We start from the raw sequence: 18,420 nt of genomic DNA, 5'->3' as shown, positions 1-18,420 counted from the left end.
GAGGAAGGATTTCACATCAGCATGTAGTTTTACACCGACAGGCACATTTAGAACATTATGACTCATGTAAGTATTTCTGGGTCAGAGAAAACAGGGTTATTTACCTTTTGTTGAAGAACCATAGTCCTTCAAGAGTGAGGAAATACAGAACTGGAGCAGTCTAGCTGGGTCATCAGGACCAGGTCTCTGCAGTTCCTACCACCATATATGACCATTTAATAAGGGAAGAAATACATATTCTCCTTTTGCTTTCCCTCCTCCTCCCACCAGCCCTAGATGGCTCTCCTCACAAAACAGCTCTCACCACCCATTTGAAACTTTCAACATCAAAGATCAAAAGCCTCAGAACCTGACCACGCAACAGGTCATTAATTAATATCGCCAGTGGTGGTGGGGAGCTGTGACTCACGGAGATTTGTGGGTGAAACTGTGTGGGCGATCTGAGATAAGTGATGCTGATAACTGTTGTTAGGCCAGTTAAAATAGGTGGATACAGTACACTAGCTTTGGGACATGCAGTCCTTGGGCAATGGACTGTGCGCCATGCAGCAGAAGATGGCAAAACCGTAGGAAGCAGAGAGAAACCCTGCTACATGCTTTTGATATACTCTCCCCTCAGCCCAGATCTGGTGACAGATTTAAAGCTGATGGCATAAGGAACACATCCCAGGTAGGCACCTGTTTTCTCCATAGCACTACAGTACCTGCTGAATGCGCATTCACATCCTTTGGCACTGTGCATCTCTGAGAAATCTCCCCCTCCCTGAGTAATGCAGGTCCTGAAACAAAAACTATCCTTTCTTGTGCTGAGTGGGATCTGCCACTGCCAGGCTGCAGGTAAGGACCAGCAGGACTTAGTGTCATTAGGGCTTTCTCTTCTCTTGGATGCTCTCCTGCAGATCAGCAGAGAACAGAATCTTATTTAGTTGATGTTGATGAAGTCATACTTGGTTTTAGACATACAGTGCCACTAAAACACTGAACCGTGAATGCCCGGTGTTCGGAGAGTGCATATCTGAACATGTCTAGAGGATATACATCTTAGTAATATATGGTGCTCTTTGAGCAGATGTGGCAAGGATCTACCCACCTGGGGTAATTCCTCTCCACTATCACTGCAGGAGGCTTGTAGGGACTACAATTCCTTTTTCAGAGAGTTAGAAGCTGTTTGAATGGAGGATGCTAAAAGGTCTGAAAGATCCTGTTGGGCAGGGAACAATCAACTAGTTTAGCCTTGTCAGTGGAGGAGGATTAAATAAAGGCAGGCAACTTCTATTCTGGCTCCTGCATATGCTCAGTAGTTAGACCTAGCTAGAAAACTGGTCTGCTCTGACAATGATAGATCCAGAGGAGTAAAGAATATTCTCCGCAGTCCATCAGTGCTGTGGCAGTTCATAAAGCAAATTACGGTTACGGTGTTCTACCAAGGTGAACAAAAACCTAAATCGGGATCTGCAATTGTGGTAACTGTATTACTAAGGTATCTTAGATTCTAGTGAGAGATATAGGAACATATAAAGAGGAATTTTCCATAAGACTGAAAGTATAAAGCAGAGGGCTACAGCTCTTCTCATGGAAATAGTAGCAGTACTGAGAAGCCTAGCATTCTTGTTGCTCTGTGCCTTTGCCATAGTATCACCAAAAGATATACAACATCCATGTTGGTAGGAAGACATAGGAAATGCAGAATTAAATTTTCCTCTGTCTCCAACACTAAAGTGCCCATAGTAATTGGAACAGAAGTTAGAAATCGAGCCCTTCTATTGAAACAATAGAGCACCTAGTCCTCATTATTTTCATGTCACTAAAAAAAATAATCTAGGAAAAATGCCTTTAAAGAAGGAATTGGAGTGCAAGCAAAACAGTTAGGAAATATGAAGTCCTACTATTCACTCAGAGACCTGGATCAAGTGCATTAACTAAATTAGAGCATAAAAATGGCGATAAGATCAAGGTCACATTTAATCAAGTCTCATGTGCCTTGCACAGACAAAAAGACAACATCTAGGATAGAGTAAACTCCAATCATTTCTAGTTTACAGAAGCTCAACTAGAGGTTGTTTCTGTTAATAAGCTTCAATTAATTTCAGTTCCTTGAACTTGCCTAGCCTGTCCTTGAACTTATCCACAACATCCTGCAGCAAGGATTTCTGTGAATTAATTATACACTATATGAAGAACCACTTTGTACAGAAGCCATTCCATTTATCTGGTGATCCCCACTGTCCTTTTTGAAATCTATTCCATTTCTATTTTATCAGCAAATTTTCTTACCTAAAAATTCTTTTCTTCCAGGTATGTCATTAGCATTTTGAGCAGCACAAGTCCCAGAACAGATTCCTGTAGTGGTTCACTGCAAGACTTGCCATTTACTCTTACGTTTTATGCCTCCTATACTATTTAATTCATGCACTAACCTTCCCTCTTCTCCCACTGTTGCTCAGTTCTCATAAAAACATTGTAAGGGCTTTTTAGATCCCCAAGTACTATATATGAATTGGCTTTTCCTTATCCACGTTTGCTGACCCTTCAAAAAACCTCAACAGATTTTGATGCTTGAGTAAAAAAAGTTTATATAGTTTCTTATATATAGCCATAAAGCTCTCTGTTCATCGACACTGGACTGTTGTCTTATCTTGTTGTATCTAAAAAAAGACCTGCTTTCAGTCTTAATGTCCTTTGTTAATGTTTCTTAGGATGTTGAGTTGAAATACTCTGTGGTTACCATTACAGAGCAACTCTTGGGCTCTAATATTTCAACTTCTCCACGATCTATTCCTTCAGTCATACTTCCAAGATATTCAAATTCCCAATAAATTTGCAGATGGCACTTTTTTCGCTTCTTTTTCTGAGGCAAATAAGATACTTATACTCATCAGCTGTGGGCAGACAACTTGACATAAAAGGCAGGGTTCAAAGCCTGAAATTTTCTGGATTCTAATTGCAAAATTGCAAGAAAAATAAAAGATCTCATCGGAGATAAATTGCTGTTACATAATTAACACTACTTGAAAATATGCTATGTTCTAAAAATGCTAGAGGGTAAAAAAAATACAACAACAATGATGAGATGAAGGGGAAAAAAACTGTGTACTCCAATTTTCAGGCACGAGTGGGAAGGAACTGCAGAATGCTGGGACAAAGATGTGTAGGACAAATATATCGCCTGCATGTGTACTGTTACCAAAATACTCCCTGAAACACATGGGGGATAAACAACCTTATTTAGAATACAAGATTGCACACACAGTTAAAAAGCTGGGAAAATAACTTGAAAACCTAATGAGCATCAAATGGATACTGTGGAGGAAAATGCCAGAGAAATGGCAGGTGTGAAGGCTACGTAAGATCATCTTCGATGAAGAAGTCAAGAAGGTTATGAGTACTTAAGATTTGTATCACTTGTTCAGATTAAAGATGATAGCTTTTAACAGGAGGACGCTACTGACGAATTACATTGTCAAAATATTGTTGGTATATAGGCATGAAGGGTAAAATATGTTTAAACACACAGTTTGGGATATAGTGAGATATCTGTTCAGCTCAAAGTAAAAGATGCAGCTATTGCTTAAAAAGTAGAATCCTTTCTGCAGCCGTACATGTGCATGCTGGGCTAAGACTATTCATGGGAACTATGGGCATGGCACTTAAGAAAGGGACAATCCGAAGAGAATAAGCATGAAGGTCATGGTTTATAGACCTCTGACCAAGAAAGTAAAGTTGACGTTACAGGATTTAGAAGAAGCAGGGGAGATACAACTGTCTGCAAATACACGGAAGGTTGTTGTACACAATAAGGTCAAAATTTCTATTTAATCGCTTTAAAATTGTGGCAAAGATTGGACTGATAAAAAAGAATACTTACTAACTGCAAGGATAGGAAAGGAAACTATAAGGTCACTTAAAATGACTGAGGAGTCCCCACAGCTGGAACTTCTCCGCAATTATATTACACAAATACCTACTGAGTGAAACTCAGGTGTAGGTGACCTTGTTCTGTACAAGAGGACCTATCTAAGCCCCTCTGGCCTCTGTCAGTGATGTTTGTATTTCTACAAATTTATGCACAGGGTTAGAGGTTAATGAAAAGATGGTGATGGTCAACGTAATTTTTTTTCCCAAATCAAACTGGCACATTATGAAGACCGATGAAAAAAAAAAGGTTGACTAAAAAAAAAAAGCACCTGATTTATCCCTGAAAATCTGTTTTCTTATGAAAAAGACCCAGAAAACAACAAAACCTGTATCAAAATATTTCAAATGAAAAAAATATTCTGATTGAAATTAAAAAGAAATACTCTGATTTAAGTGTTGCCTTGGTAACCAGGGACACTGTCATTCTACGGTCCTGTTCTTCCCGTTCTCCCCCATGAATCAGCTGGGAGGGAACAGGATCTAGAGGAACACGCAGCACAGTTACAGAGAAGCACGAGACAAAATATATGAATAGAAATATAGTTTCAGTACAAGTTAATTAAAATATATGTATATAATTTGGATTTTGCTTAGGAAACAAACAGCTGCCCCTTATCTCCCACAAACAACTTCAAGAGGACCCCAAAGCAATTTCTGACAAAATTCTGACAGCACCCCTCATATCTCTAATGCATAGCAGGAAAATATCTGATTCTGCTATTTTTGACTACTTTGGTCTCCCTCAGACGAAGGGGTTACTTTTGCCAACATTCACTGCAGCCGTTGGAAGTGTCAGTATTGTGAGCTTCCCCTAAAGCAAGATTCGCTCTCAGCCAAGCTGCGCTCAGAGGCTCAGCACTGTGCTCAGAAAATAAAATGCTGATAAAATAAACATACCTTCATCCCAATTCAACGGGAAGTCTATCGCTCCTTATTAATAATGTCTCTTCCAGACGAATGATCTGGCAGGACAGCAATTTCACTGTCCTGTGTTCACATTTCAGAGGGGGGCTCTAAAAGGAGCAGCTGGTTGACTTCGTGGAATAGGCCAGCAACTCCAGCAGAGCCCAGAGGGGTATTTCAGGCAATATTCTCCAATAACAGCTTCACATAGCGCTCAGGTGAACGGCAGTGCCCCACCTAAATATTTGACCTGAAGCTGCCACTGAGCAGCTTCTCCATGCTGACTTCTTTGATGGATCAATTTGGGATGTGTTAATGGCATTACTCAGCACAATAAATAAAATGCGACTCACCTTAACGTTTCTTGGAAGTAGTCATGGAGTTTATGACACCCAGTGGGAACAGCAAGAGAGGGTCATCTGGAAGGAACGGGGAAACATGCCGAGTGCTCACAGGGGAAATTTCAAGAAACAGATGGAGAAAATATCAGAATTCTCAGTAGCCTCAAAGGAACAGATGAAAAACTTTTGGGTCAATAAGCCAGAGAGTGAAAGGCTCAGAAACCCAGGTTTGTGGTTCTATTATCTAGTCCAAGTACTGGGAAATGCTAACGATCCTCCAAGCTTCGTGGGCTGCAAAACTTTGAAAACATCTAAGGTGAAGCAGTAGGGAAAATAGTTCTCATGTTATTTAGGGGAAATAAAAATATGATTTGTTAAGTGGAAAGGAAGACATTCTAATCTCTGAAGAATCTCAGAAGGAACCTGATTCTTCTTTCTTTTCTAAAAGGTAAAATCAGAGAGAGAAAATTTTCTAACCTGATCATCAGATCTATTTATTACAGAAGACACAACTGGTGTAGAAAAACAGCACAATAACAATTTTAGATGGAAGTGCCATTTGTAGCAGTTAAGTTACCCAAAGGATCATTCACATGAATGTTCCAGACTGAATAGCATGTGCATACACATTCCAGTCATGGGTCCAAAACAAACCAGGAAGCTAATATGCACCCTCCACTGGGATTTAATTGACCATTAGTTTCCTAGGTTCTGAAAAATCATGTCATTATATCTAACTTATTTCTACATTGCTTTTTATCCCCATAGGATCCTAGTGCTATAAACATTTTAAAAAAATGCATCCTCCACCACAAAAATGCTATCGCCTTTTGCGGGTGAAAGCTTCTGCCCGGCAACACTCCACTCCACAGTTGTTGTGGACGTTTTTACTTCAGAATTGAAAAATACCATATCTTGCTACAATTACACAAAAGAATGTAGGTCAGACAAACATAATTACGAATTATAGAGTTTTGACAAAGATGTGGCAGTAACAAGCTCACTTCTGGGAAACAGTATAACTAGTTCTTAATAATAAATTTCCTTTAGACGTCAGCCTCTCCCTAAAGATCCACACCAATAAAATGTAGCATAAATATAAAATAATCTTTTCAAAAGTCTGAAGGGAGTTTATATTTTGAGAAGAAAAAAAAGAAAGAAAAAAAAGATAGAAAATGAAAGTAATTATAATTTCAGGGCTAAGTGTAGACATTCCAAAACAACACCTTCCATGAGCAGTTTCTTGAGATTTTAGCAGAGCAATAAGTTTCACAAGAAGCAGTCCAGGTTTATATTTGAGATGAACAGGAACCCCTTAGAGCGTAATGCCTCTAAATGCCAAATTGGTGCGTTGGTTCAGTATTGGCTTGGAAAGTGCCTCTAATGGACACAAGTGTGCTAACGTCCATCGAAATAAACAAAGACATCCTTGGCAGCAGATCATCTCTACTTGTATACTCATAGATCTCTGAAGCTGATTAGCCATGCTGTGGGGTAAGACCAAATTTTAAGATAGCAAGTCTACAAAAAGGCCAAGCTTTGTGGTTTGTTTGTGAGCTATCAGCCTTCCTTGTCCATGGGGCTCTGTTCAGAGGACAAGCTGGCAACATTCTGCTTGGTTGTTTTTTTCTTTAAGCATGGTTCACCGCATTCCACATTCTCATTAGTGGTGAACAAGGCTTTAGATAGCTCTCAGTTCCAAAGCATACCCTTTCTATGGCAAAATCCATGATTTTATGGTTTCTCGTATTCCTCATGCAACAGTTAATCATGTGACACTCTGAGTCTGAAGATTTTGCAACTGTCACAAGGCTGCACCAGACAGGTATCTCGGTCAGGTATTTGGACTTTATTTAAACTCCATAAAAGTAACAAACAAAAAGGTTGACCTTGTACTGTACGTGCATGAATGCAGGATTTAAACAGATGCAGAAAAGATCAAGAATTTCAAATAGGCCCAGGAGAATGCCATTCTGCAAGAGTATATTAGGCTTCAGTGTAAAAGCTCACCATAGAAAAAGAAATGAAATGAAATAAAAAAAAAAAAGCATAAAACCCAGGAGTACTAGTAAGAGGTTGAATGCTTAGTTCTAGTCCTTGCTTTCTGTTGCTAATCTCAGATACTAAAAGCTTCATACAGCAAATGACAACACTGTCCCTATTCCAGCAGCTATTGCTCCATCCTCATTTGAAAGAAATTACAGAAAAGTAAATCATAGCAATAAAATGTACAGAAAGTCAACATATGCATGCACATGTGTCAATGTGGGATGTCACTGTAGGCAATCCGATTATTTTGTTTTTTATCATGCATCTTTCATTAACCATCTGTAACTCTGTGGTTTTCAGATCATGTTCATTTCTAGAAAAATATTGACTCGAAAGAGACTAAGAAAAGCATTTTAGGTAGAGAGAAGACAGGTACTTCAGTACCAGGTAGGGCTATGCCACTGTCACACATAGAAACAGACATAGGTACTGTGACATCTATGCAATCACCAAGACATTAAGATTTCATTCTAAACATGGAAATATTTTCAAGTGACAGAGGCCTCACATGTTCTGAGATGTATTTCTAAAAAAAAGATATTTCTAAAAAAGATACATTGTGTTTCAAGTATGAGTTATGGGGCCAGATGCTGGAATCTAGGTGAAGAATTATAGGCTGTGTTTATAGGAGGTCAGCTCGGGTAACCACAATGGCCTGAAAATTTATTAATCTCATTTGAAAGATGGAATGCAATCTTTAAGTTAATATAAATACACCATCTGCAGCAGTGAGTTCTGAGGAAGTCATTAGAATATGGAGCAACTTAGGCAGAGTAATAAACCAAATGTGAGATAAGGCTAATATGAACAGCAAAGTCTGATGCCTGTTATCCCCTGGAGAAGCTGAATTTCAGGCCTGGATGAAGCACAGAGATTCCCAGGTCTCACCTGTGTTTCTGAAGAAAGCTTAATCTCATTATTACTGGGTGCAGTGCAGTTCACCCAAATAAGAGTGAGAGTGATCTGATGACAAGATGCGCTTACTCATTCACATAAGGAAAAAGTACTGCATCCAACTTGAATTAACTCATTTTGTAACTCATCCTGATTAACAAAGAACATATCATTCACACAGCTGGAAAGCAACATTATCCTAAGTGTTTGTAATTAAAAGTGGACAAAATGAAGACAATTGTAGCCGGTGCTTCCCAAAGGCTAATATCCTCCAGCTGAGGAAAATTACAAGAAGAGCGAGTGGGAGGAAAAATTCAGAGAGGAAAAAATGAATGAAAATCAGAAGTTCTTTCAGAACAGAGTCAGTCCGTCAGCATCATCAAGGACAGACTGGCTAAGGCCCAGCTACTTCACTGGTAAATCAGAAGTATTTTAAAGATTTAACTAATGGCAAAAATATAGCAATGCTCTGAAGTATAGAGTGATGAACTGAAGCACCTCATGCAGGAAGGTACGTAAGGAAGAAATTTTTTACGATAAGGGTGGTGAGGCACTGGCACAGATTGCCCAGAGAGGTGATGGATACCCTGTCCCTGGAGACATTCCAGGTCAGTCTGGACCTGACCTCTGATCACCGTTATCGAGCCGTGGGTGTCCTTATTCATTGCAGAGGGCTTGAACTCGGTGACTTTTAAAGGTCCCTTCCAACTCAAACAATTATATGGTTCTATGAAATGCTGACCCATGGCAATTATAGCAGGATTTCTTCAGTTGTGTTAGATAGACATATTGCCAGCATAAAATTTCAAATAATAATACAAAAAGCCAGAGTCATTCAATAAATATTTGTTTGGTGTTTGGGAAGTAATAGCAAGGTGCTATTTATATGAGACTAAAGTTGAACACCTCCTTTCCAACCCATCAGGAAATAAGCAGGATGTTAAACATCATCTCGTAGAGATAAACATTTTTAAATCAGCAGGACTGAATAAATCACACTCAGGGGTCCTAAAATATTTGACAGAGGAGAACTCTGGCTTGATAATGTTAATTTTTAATAAATTCTAATATCAGAGGGATCCCAGGTGACTGGAAGCAGGGTAGTAGCCTGGAAAGCGAGAGGGAGAGAGATAAAGAGGGAGGGAGGGAGGAAGAGGAAATCAAGTGCAATTACGGAGAAACTATTGAGCAGTTAACCTCACATCAATCCCAGGTAAAATAGCTGAAAAGCTGAGACAGGACTGAACTGCTGAAACATGAAAGAACAAGATTTTAATTACTGCCAGTCAATGTGGGTTTATGGAAAATAGCTCTCCTCAAATAAAACTGGTTTCATGTTCTGCCTGCACAAAAGTTAACTGCACAGATGTAGCAGACTTTCTCAAGGCTTTAGACTTAGTGCTTGACATACTTACTAGATAAACACCATATAACATCAAGGAAACTTATGTTAAATGGCTAAGACATGGCTATTTAACATAACTCAAAACCCAGCTGCGTCAATCAGACCATCATCAAATGAGGATGCTATCCTGGCTTTCTGCAGGGCTTTGAAGTATACTCCATTCTGCTCAGCATTTTCACTGATGTTCTGCAAGGGAATATAAAGTCAGCACTGACAGACAGATGGCTGACACAAATATTAGAAGCCTGGTAAATAATGATGAAATGAAAATATTCATACAGGGAGTATCTCAGGTCACTTGTTAAAGGGATCCCATTTGAAATGAAGAAGACATTAATACAGTCAGCGCAAAGGTAATGTATAAGGCCGAGAAGAAAACTGAATCCAATGGGACCCTGGAAAGCTGTGATTCCGGAGAAAGATTTGGGGAATATGGTGGGCACATAAAACACAGTGAAATATCAAATTCAGAAAGACTTAAAACCAAGCAAACAACAAATGAAGTCATTCACATGATCCACACACATACGAACAAGGGAATGGTGAACAGCAATGGGATTTTACTCCCACACAGCAGAACACCACACAGGAGCCTGGATATCAGCTTTTACCAACCGCTATTGCAATCCAAAAGGCAACAGAGAGCATTAGACTGAACTGACAAATGGACACCTGACCATGGGAGATTTAGAGACCCATCTACTGAGTTTATTGGGAAGAAAAAAATGAGTGATGTCTTAATTACACTGCATAGTTACTTCCAGACGAGAACGTACTGGATACTAAAGGGTTCTTACATCTGGCAGAGAAAGGCATAATGAGAACCGGTGACTGGAAGTTGAAATCAGAAATTCAAAACGGTCACAATTTTTCAAGCAGTGACGGCGATTAACCACTGGAACAAACTTCTAAAGGAAATGATTGATTATCCATTTCCTGATGTATTCATATCAGAATTAGATACTTTTCCAGAATACATATTTTATTCCAAAAAGAAAAAAGGAAATAAGAAAAAAAAGCTATGTTTAATTCAAATGTAAAGTACTGAGTAACAGCATGAAATATAAAGTCTGTGACTTAGAGGAAAGAAAATGTGATGATTGCATGGTCCCCTCTTAGTGCAGAAGCTCTGGATGTCCATGAAAAAGAGACCTCCAATGTGATACAGCAATGCAGCTCATTAGTAAGAAAGATGATAAAACAAAGCTTGAAAACAATCTAACTAGAAATGAGCTAAAAACATTTCAGTGACTCTAATTAAATACCAAAGACGCTAAAACTCTGTTTACTTTACATCCAGGCTAGTATTCTCTAAAAGATGATGCTTAAGGCAGAGATGGGGCTAGCTGTCCCCTTCAAGGCCCCATCTACTGCTATCACTTCTGGTTTATGCTTCGTGTAAAAGTCAGAGGTGTGATGTTAAAACTCTTGAGGAGGGATATGTCCTCCATGGTGTCGTGTATGAATGATAATTTGAACATAACGTTATGTAGCGGTAGAAAACTTCAATTCCTATATATTTAGAAGGTGAGACATATCTGCCTATTTTTCCATTTTTCTTGTTTTTAATTATTATTCTTTTATTTTGTTTTGTTTGTTTGGATCTGCTAGAGTCTGGGAAAGAACAGAAATTGAGGTTCTGGTTATCTAATACCTATCTCAGTACTTACCTGCCCTGGAGCAGTTCAAGTGCTTTTTGAGAAATGGTGTTTTTCAGACTATCTGAGGCCAAACTGGATCATGGTGAACTTGAAAGCAGAAAAATCAAAAGCACCACGCAAAGGTGGCAGGGGCTAACATGTCCTCCTCAGCAGAGACGCAGCAGAGTCAGGATGATTCACAACCAGCCCTGTACAAATAACTAATTTTTCAGCTTGCCAGGTGAACTTGAAGGAAGAAAAACACTGCCCTGAAGTGAAGTTCATGTGTGTTTCTTGATGGAAAGAATGATGGAAAAAAACCCAAGATATTTATATCAGGCTAACTAAACTGTTTCTTTGATTTCAAATTGTTTCGTCTTTGTGGTCTGTTGCATATAAACATAAGTATACGCAAAGTTTTCTTGAAATGTCAAACCCATAACTGATTTTTTGAGTGGTGAACAAATGATTCACTCCCCCCCCCCCCCCAAATTTTTGTGGCTCTGTTCAGAGTTTTCTGTGCATTTCAGCATTTCACCCATGCTGTTGGGTGCAGATATTCACTGAATGCACCAGAGAGTCACAAGCCTTCAAATTGTCCAGCTCCACCCTGCAAAGGAAAAGCCCAGAGAAGCTAAATGAAAAGAATCAATCTCTGGAAATTTCCCTGAAAAAAATGTTACTCAGGTGGAGAAAAGTTTGTGCAGCCAGCCTTCCCTGAAACTGTGGGACATTACTAGAAGAAAGCAAAGTCTTTCCCTTTTTTTCCCTCTCTTTGATATTGTCCATTTAGCAGGAATTACTTGGCATTCAATCTCCTCCTCCAACAGCTATACATCCACCAGGACCATGAAGTCTGCCGTCCACTTTTCTCCAGCTACATGGTACCCAAACAGAGCTGTGTTGCAAACCTTTGTACAGAAATTTATCAGCCAAAACACATAAAGGAAAAGGAAGTTATTTTACACAGAGAGGAATCTACATCATCAAGCTTGCCCATATAGCGCTGCAAGGTGTGTCTTTCAAACATGTTGAAGAAAAGTAAGACCTTAGCAAGCAGCTACCACTTTGGCTCAGGCTGAGATACAGCTGTACAGAAAGAGTGCTCCTACCAGTTCAGGCAATGTTCAACACCATCTCCTGAAATGCAAACAGCCTCTGAAAATGCAGGCTGAAACTTACTACAAAATCTAGAAGAAGATAGAATACCACAAAACCATTCAAAAATGGAGAAGACTCAGTCTCGGCACTAAATGTATCTTACACTTACGAGAATGGATATGTAACAATGGCAATGGATATTTAACAATACCTCATCAGCTCTATTTACTGTGTTTGGAAACACAACATTTGTGACAGCAAGTTTTTTTTGAAGAAATATGTTGGTGTCAAGGGAACATTCATCACAACCAGAATAGATTTTATAGTTTTGCCAATGGCATGAAGATTCAAGCTTATTCTAAGCCAATCCTATAGCCAAAAGGCCAGAAAGTTATTGTATGGTCCTCTTCTGCTCTGTTGAATGATGATCATTTTAAAAAGTGGAATAGCTTAACAAAGATTCGAGAGAGACAGAGAGTCCAGATTTAGGGTGTTCACCCAAATTTTGGTTTGTGCTCAATGGAATTCAACCTGTGCTAAATCCGAAAGGTGGAAGGATTCAAGTCTGGAACTACAGATCCACACACAATAGCTGCCCCAACTTACCACACTTGGATTGTTTCTGTGGGCACACACCACACAGTGTGTGCTGCAGCTGTCTGCCCACCCAGCTGTGCCAAAATACCCGCTGGGGGCCGCAACTCTCTCTCTCCATGTAATGCAGTCCCTAGGGGCTGTCTTTTCTTCAAAGGCACTATGGTAACATATTACAAAGTGCCAAGATTTCTTCTTAAAATTAAACTTAGGTTTCCCAGCTACCTGCTAGAGTGGAGTCCCTACATTTCCTAGAGGGCTGCATGTCTTTCTCTACCTGTTCTTTAAATGATTTGCATTGCCTGTTTCACAGCTGGCAAAGCATCAGGCCAACTTACTATGAACTAAGAAGCGTATTTCCTAAAACAACATACTCCCATGAAGAAGTGGAAGAAGGCCGGCTTCGATTTGATTGTACAGAGCTCAGTTGGACTTAGAGAGACAAGAAGCAAAGAAGCAATGGCAGCACCTATTCGTGCCATGAAAACGGACAGCGTTTTCCATTCTGCCCAGGTACAAACCCTTGAGAACTGAAGGTGCCATGTTCGCAGTCCCTTGCCTTTTAGGGCCGCACCAGGAGGGGGCAGGAGCAAGCCGTCCTTGCCTCCCCGCGCGAGGAAACCCCGGCTGCAAACTTCCCCAGCTCCAGGTTCGCTGCTCTGCTCCTGGCACTATCCCTCTTTTACACACATCAGTGATATGCACAGAGCGGTTCGACTATGGATTATGTGCCGGCAGAGTTCCCACAAATCCGGGTTTGTAATGCATCCCGCAGTGTCAAGGCCAGGATTCCTAAAAGCCTTCCACGCTGGTCCAACTTCGCTTCCTCCCTAGCTAGCAGGGATTTTGACATCGAGATAAATGAGTTTTGGCTAATTTTCTCTTACAGCCCTTTGATGTAAAGACCGTGTTAGCCTCTGCATTTGAGCGGCATCTCAGAAGTCGCTTACCATGCTATGTGCAATAATCAGCAACAATAATTGCGCAGTGGTGAGGCTGAATGTGGTCTTGTATAGCTCAAGGCATGGTAGATAAGTACTGATAAAACACCTAGTGGTTATCTCAACAGAGCAGCCCTGATGCACCCAAGAGTTGCTTGCACATTGTGTTGAGCATAGCAGGGCAGATCTCAAAAGATTCCTGGCACTGGCTGTGCTTGGGTAAATCTCCACATTCAGGGGAGAAACTGAGAACTGGGGATGTCGGGGAAGATTCTTGTGCGTTTTAGAACTTCCAGCTTCTGGGAGGGTCAGGAAAAAAAAACAAAAAAATCAAAACAACAACAAAAAAAAGCCAACAACCCTGTCTTCTCTTGTGGTATTTTGGCATTTCTGCTTTCAGTCATAGCCAGAAACCAGAAATGTGAAGCTGTATGAGAATTAAATATGTAAGGAAAAAAAATATCAACCAACCTTTGCTGAACAACAAAGACAACTTGGCTCATGTTGGTTTCCAACTATGGGTGAAGGTTCAAGTCACTTACTTCAAAAATACATTACTCATGAATGAGCTTTATTAAGAAACCTTGTGCTCCTATAACTCTTTCCATGTGAGGTTTTCAAGTACTTTATGGAATTAAGCAAAACAACCCTGGGAGGTAGATTAGTTCTAACATCCCCACATTACAGATGGGAAAACTGAACACTAAGCACATCTGTAGGAGAGCCAGAAATAATATTACCTAACTCTTATGTACTGCTTTTCAGCAGTAGATCTCACATCTTTACAATGGAGGAACCATTATGCTTTATTTTATAAAGAGGTAAAGCGACATGCTTAGGCTGGCCAATAGTTGAGTGAGAGGAGCCAGTTCTTCCCAGGCCTGGTAGTCCCAAGGCATGATTTTACTAACTATATGACCAAACCACACTTCTCTTTCTTTAATATTAAATAATTACACAAACACACCAAAGAAATTAAATGCAAAGGAAACGCATCACAGTTGATTTTGGGAAGGTAAAGATCTGTTCTCTAATAATGAGGAATTTCTTGATGACTATATCTTGTATCCCACTGATGCATTACATCTTTGTCTCCCTAGTGAACATGAGAAAATCAGTAAAGGTCAATCCTTTTCACATAAATCATGTGGTATTACCTGACCACAGACAGCATCAGCAGAAAAGTTTAACATCAAAGACGACTGTTCTATGATCCTTTGATGTTGCAAACCTGAACACAGAGAATAGAGTTTAATTTTCACAGCAGTAATGACACACAAATGCTGAAGGGGTCATGATGTTGCTATTTTCAAAATAAATAAGTAAATCCAGCAACTTTCTCCCCACAAATAAAACATTAATTTCCATTTGATAACCTTTTCCCTTCTTACAATAAAAGGGAAAAACAAACACTTGAGGTCTTTTACTGTAAAGCTCCCTTGCAGTGCGCCCAGCTGTCTTTTAACAAGATTTTGTCCCAGGGCAGACCCCTCTAAGAACTCAACAGACAAATCAGGATGATGGCCCTGTCCCAAAGGGTTCTCCATTCAACTTGTGTCTTCAAGACACTGCTCCACCCCAAGAAATCCCCTTTATTCCTCTGGGCAATCTCATTATTTTGAGCCCAGAATGAACAGTCCAAGAGCAGGCAGCATGGAGGCTTTCAAAATACCACATAAAACAAGGAGAATTCAAAATGTGTTCTATGAGGAGAAATTATGAGCAGGAATCTCACAAAGGCAAGCTGAATTTGTCATTTTCAAGGCTACGGTTGAGTTGGTAGAAATGTGTGACAGGTTAGGGGATGCTACCCCAGCCCAGCTGTGATTCTGTACACATGATGCTTGTCTGCAGGAGAATGTGTCTAAAGGAACCATATTAATACACTGTAATTATATAAATTATGAAGATTAAGATTATTCCAGATAAATTATAAGCACAATCATATAAGGAGCATTCACAAGTCCCCCCCCCCAACATCTGAACTTAATCCAATCTTTAAAATGGTTTCAGCAGATTTTAGTGTGGATAGAGCTTTCTTCTCTGAGTCAAACCTCTTTCCAGAAGGCTAGGCCAAGTTAGAGCTGAAATTACACTAGAGGGAAGGATGCAGAGTCATTTGTACATGACTTAAATTGAAATTCAAAGGGCAGCAGAAGCAGAAACCGACTTTTATTTTATGCATTCATGCATTTTTTAAGATTAGCTGTTAGCACAGGCGGGCAACAGTCAAGCTCTTTTGCTCTTCGCTGTTCCCCAGCTCTCCTGTGTATAACTCATGAGTCACTTCTCACTTGTGACATGTCCTTACCACCTGCAAAACAGTCACACTTTTTGGGGGTTCAATGGCTGGGTTGAAGTGGGGTTTGAGGGGGATGGGGAGTTTTTTTTCTATTTGCAGAGTCCTTCGAGATCTCTGGAAGGATATTCTGTAAACCTGTGTTGCTGTTCCTCTGAACTTCAGATAAGAGATGGAATTTAAGTGATGTAGACACTGTTACTGTTGTTGTCTACAGAAACTGACCTTTTACTGAGCTGAAAAGCGGCAGACACTGCAGAAATTAAGGAGGATGACACAGTGGATGTCCTCCACTCCACTGTGAAGCCTGATAAGCCCAGAGGACTTAGTGTGTGTGCCTGACTGCGTGGGCAGACAAAAGAATTACTCATTTCACTTGATTAAAGCAAAAAAATGTCATTTTTGAACAGCTAAGAGAGATGCTGTATCAACAATATTTGACTTATTTAACCAATCCTTAGCTTCAACAAATTTCTATCTTAGTGACAGCACCAGCCATCCACTCAAGCACCAGAAAAATGATTTTGTGTCAAATTACTATCACTTTGCCTTAATTACAGATATGGAAATGGAAACACAGAGGTATTTCGGTCTCCAAGGTGTGCTAGGATCTCCTACAGCTTGGCTGGTGCACTTGCTCAAACACTCAGGGTTTAACCAATTTTTATAAAAGGGTACAGGGTGGAAAGACCTGCAAGCAAAGCAGGGGACAGGGAATTGGCCTTTATGATTCCAGCTATCAGCTGGGAGTATCAGGGAGCTTTATCCAATAGCTTATGCCCTTGCAAAGGGCCTAAAGTATTGATAAAACTCTTGATCACTCTGTTTTCTTCCTTGATTCTCCATTCCCTTCAGTTAAGCTTTTGCAGTTTTTGCTGTGAGGCTGTTATGATGAAAACAAACTTGGAGAAGCATGCGCATGTGCTGCTAGGGGTCTGGGTAAGCCAAAAATGGAACTCCGTGCCCCAGATGATCCTCTCCGACTCTACCTTCTTATAGTCACTGATAGCTGTGGGATGGTCTCAAAATTAAAACGTTTCCTTTTTTTCTGTTAACCAAAATGCAACCATAAAAGAAGTCTCTCTTGTTTAGTTATCTGGACTGCTGCCGGACAAAAAAATGAATGAGAGGTTTCCTTTAAGTCCACTGAGCAGAACCTTGCAGTGTTCACATCCCTGAAGGTGATATGCTCTCATCTAACCAGAGCATCTGCTCCTTTATTGTCCCCGGGAGTCATCACCTGGAATTGGGAACATCAGGGTTTTTCTTGAGCATTCAGCATTAAGTTGTTGGCAACTCTTCACCGTAACATTTTTTCTTATCTAATGATAATTTGATGTATGAGAAACCTGCCGAGTGAAAGCATGACTATTATGCGAGCAAACAATACGGCAGTATGTCCAGTATTATCTGTGAAATGTATTTCAATACCTGTGTGATTAATAATGGATTTGGAAGCACAGTGAAGTATAAATAATCCAAAGCAATATGCAAACTCCTGTGAAGGAAAAGGGATTAATCGCAGAACCAAATGAGGCCCTGGAACATGCAGCATTCAAAATAAATTGGCCAAAATGCAAGATTGTCCCTCAATGTAATTGAATAATAACATAACACTCACAGATAAACAACCCGGTGGTTTTCTTCAGTAACCAGAAAACAAAAAAAATCAGCAGCAGCCTAGTCACTTCTTAACTGTACCAACCACTTCAATAGGAAAACCCCATAAGAGTTAGGCAAAAACTGCTATTCAGTCTGGGCAGGCTTTCTCTGCTGCATAGTATTCCAGGGAGGGAGTTTGGAAGCAGATGGAGAAATTCTGCGCAACATATTTTGGTCTTTTTAGCAAGCATACAGGAAAAGAACAAATATTTTTTAAATAGGAGCATCATAGTTCTGCAGTCTTCCAAAGAGGGCCCAAGAAGAAATTTGACCTGAATGCTTATTAGCAGAAGACATATACATAAATGTTATTCCTCTGAACACTTCAGCTCCTTAGAAACCCTGTGATCTTCCTAGCCCAAAAGTCAGTTCTGAACATCTACACTGAACCTAGTCTTCATGGACTGATAGATGCAGTTTTGCTTCACGAGGTGAGGAAGGCTGGCCAGGTCTGCTTCCATCTAAAGGACAGCGTGGAACATGTCATCTCTGAAGACATCTTAAATACTGTGAATTAACTGAGCTCACACAAGAGTGAGCTGTTCAGAAATATAACTGACACTAAGAAAATGATGCCAGAAACAAGAAGGGATCCTGGCCCCTTCGCTGATCGGCCAGTAAGAACTAGTGATGGTATCGCCTATTTCTTTAATTGTCCTGGGTGGAGCAAATGTGC

The 18,420-nt window shown here is 40.1% G+C and overlaps 1 long non-coding RNA gene across 1 annotated transcript in view; it reads left to right on the top strand.

Annotated features, from left to right (window-relative positions):
* LOC110400632 overlaps positions 534-18,420 on the top strand; it is a 31,247-nt gene continuing 13,360 nt past the window's right edge. The window contains exon 1 of the long non-coding RNA XR_002439977.1: positions 534-670. This is a non-coding gene — a long non-coding RNA (uncharacterized LOC110400632). The remainder of the gene's footprint in view (positions 671-18,420) is intronic.

The sequence above is a fragment of the Numida meleagris genome, chromosome 5 (assembly GCF_002078875.1).
Source record: "Numida meleagris isolate 19003 breed g44 Domestic line chromosome 5, NumMel1.0, whole genome shotgun sequence".
Lineage (NCBI taxonomy): Eukaryota > Metazoa > Chordata > Aves > Galliformes > Numididae > Numida > Numida meleagris.
Note: the sequence above shows the minus strand (reverse complement) of the source record. Positions and strands in the feature narration are given on the sequence as shown.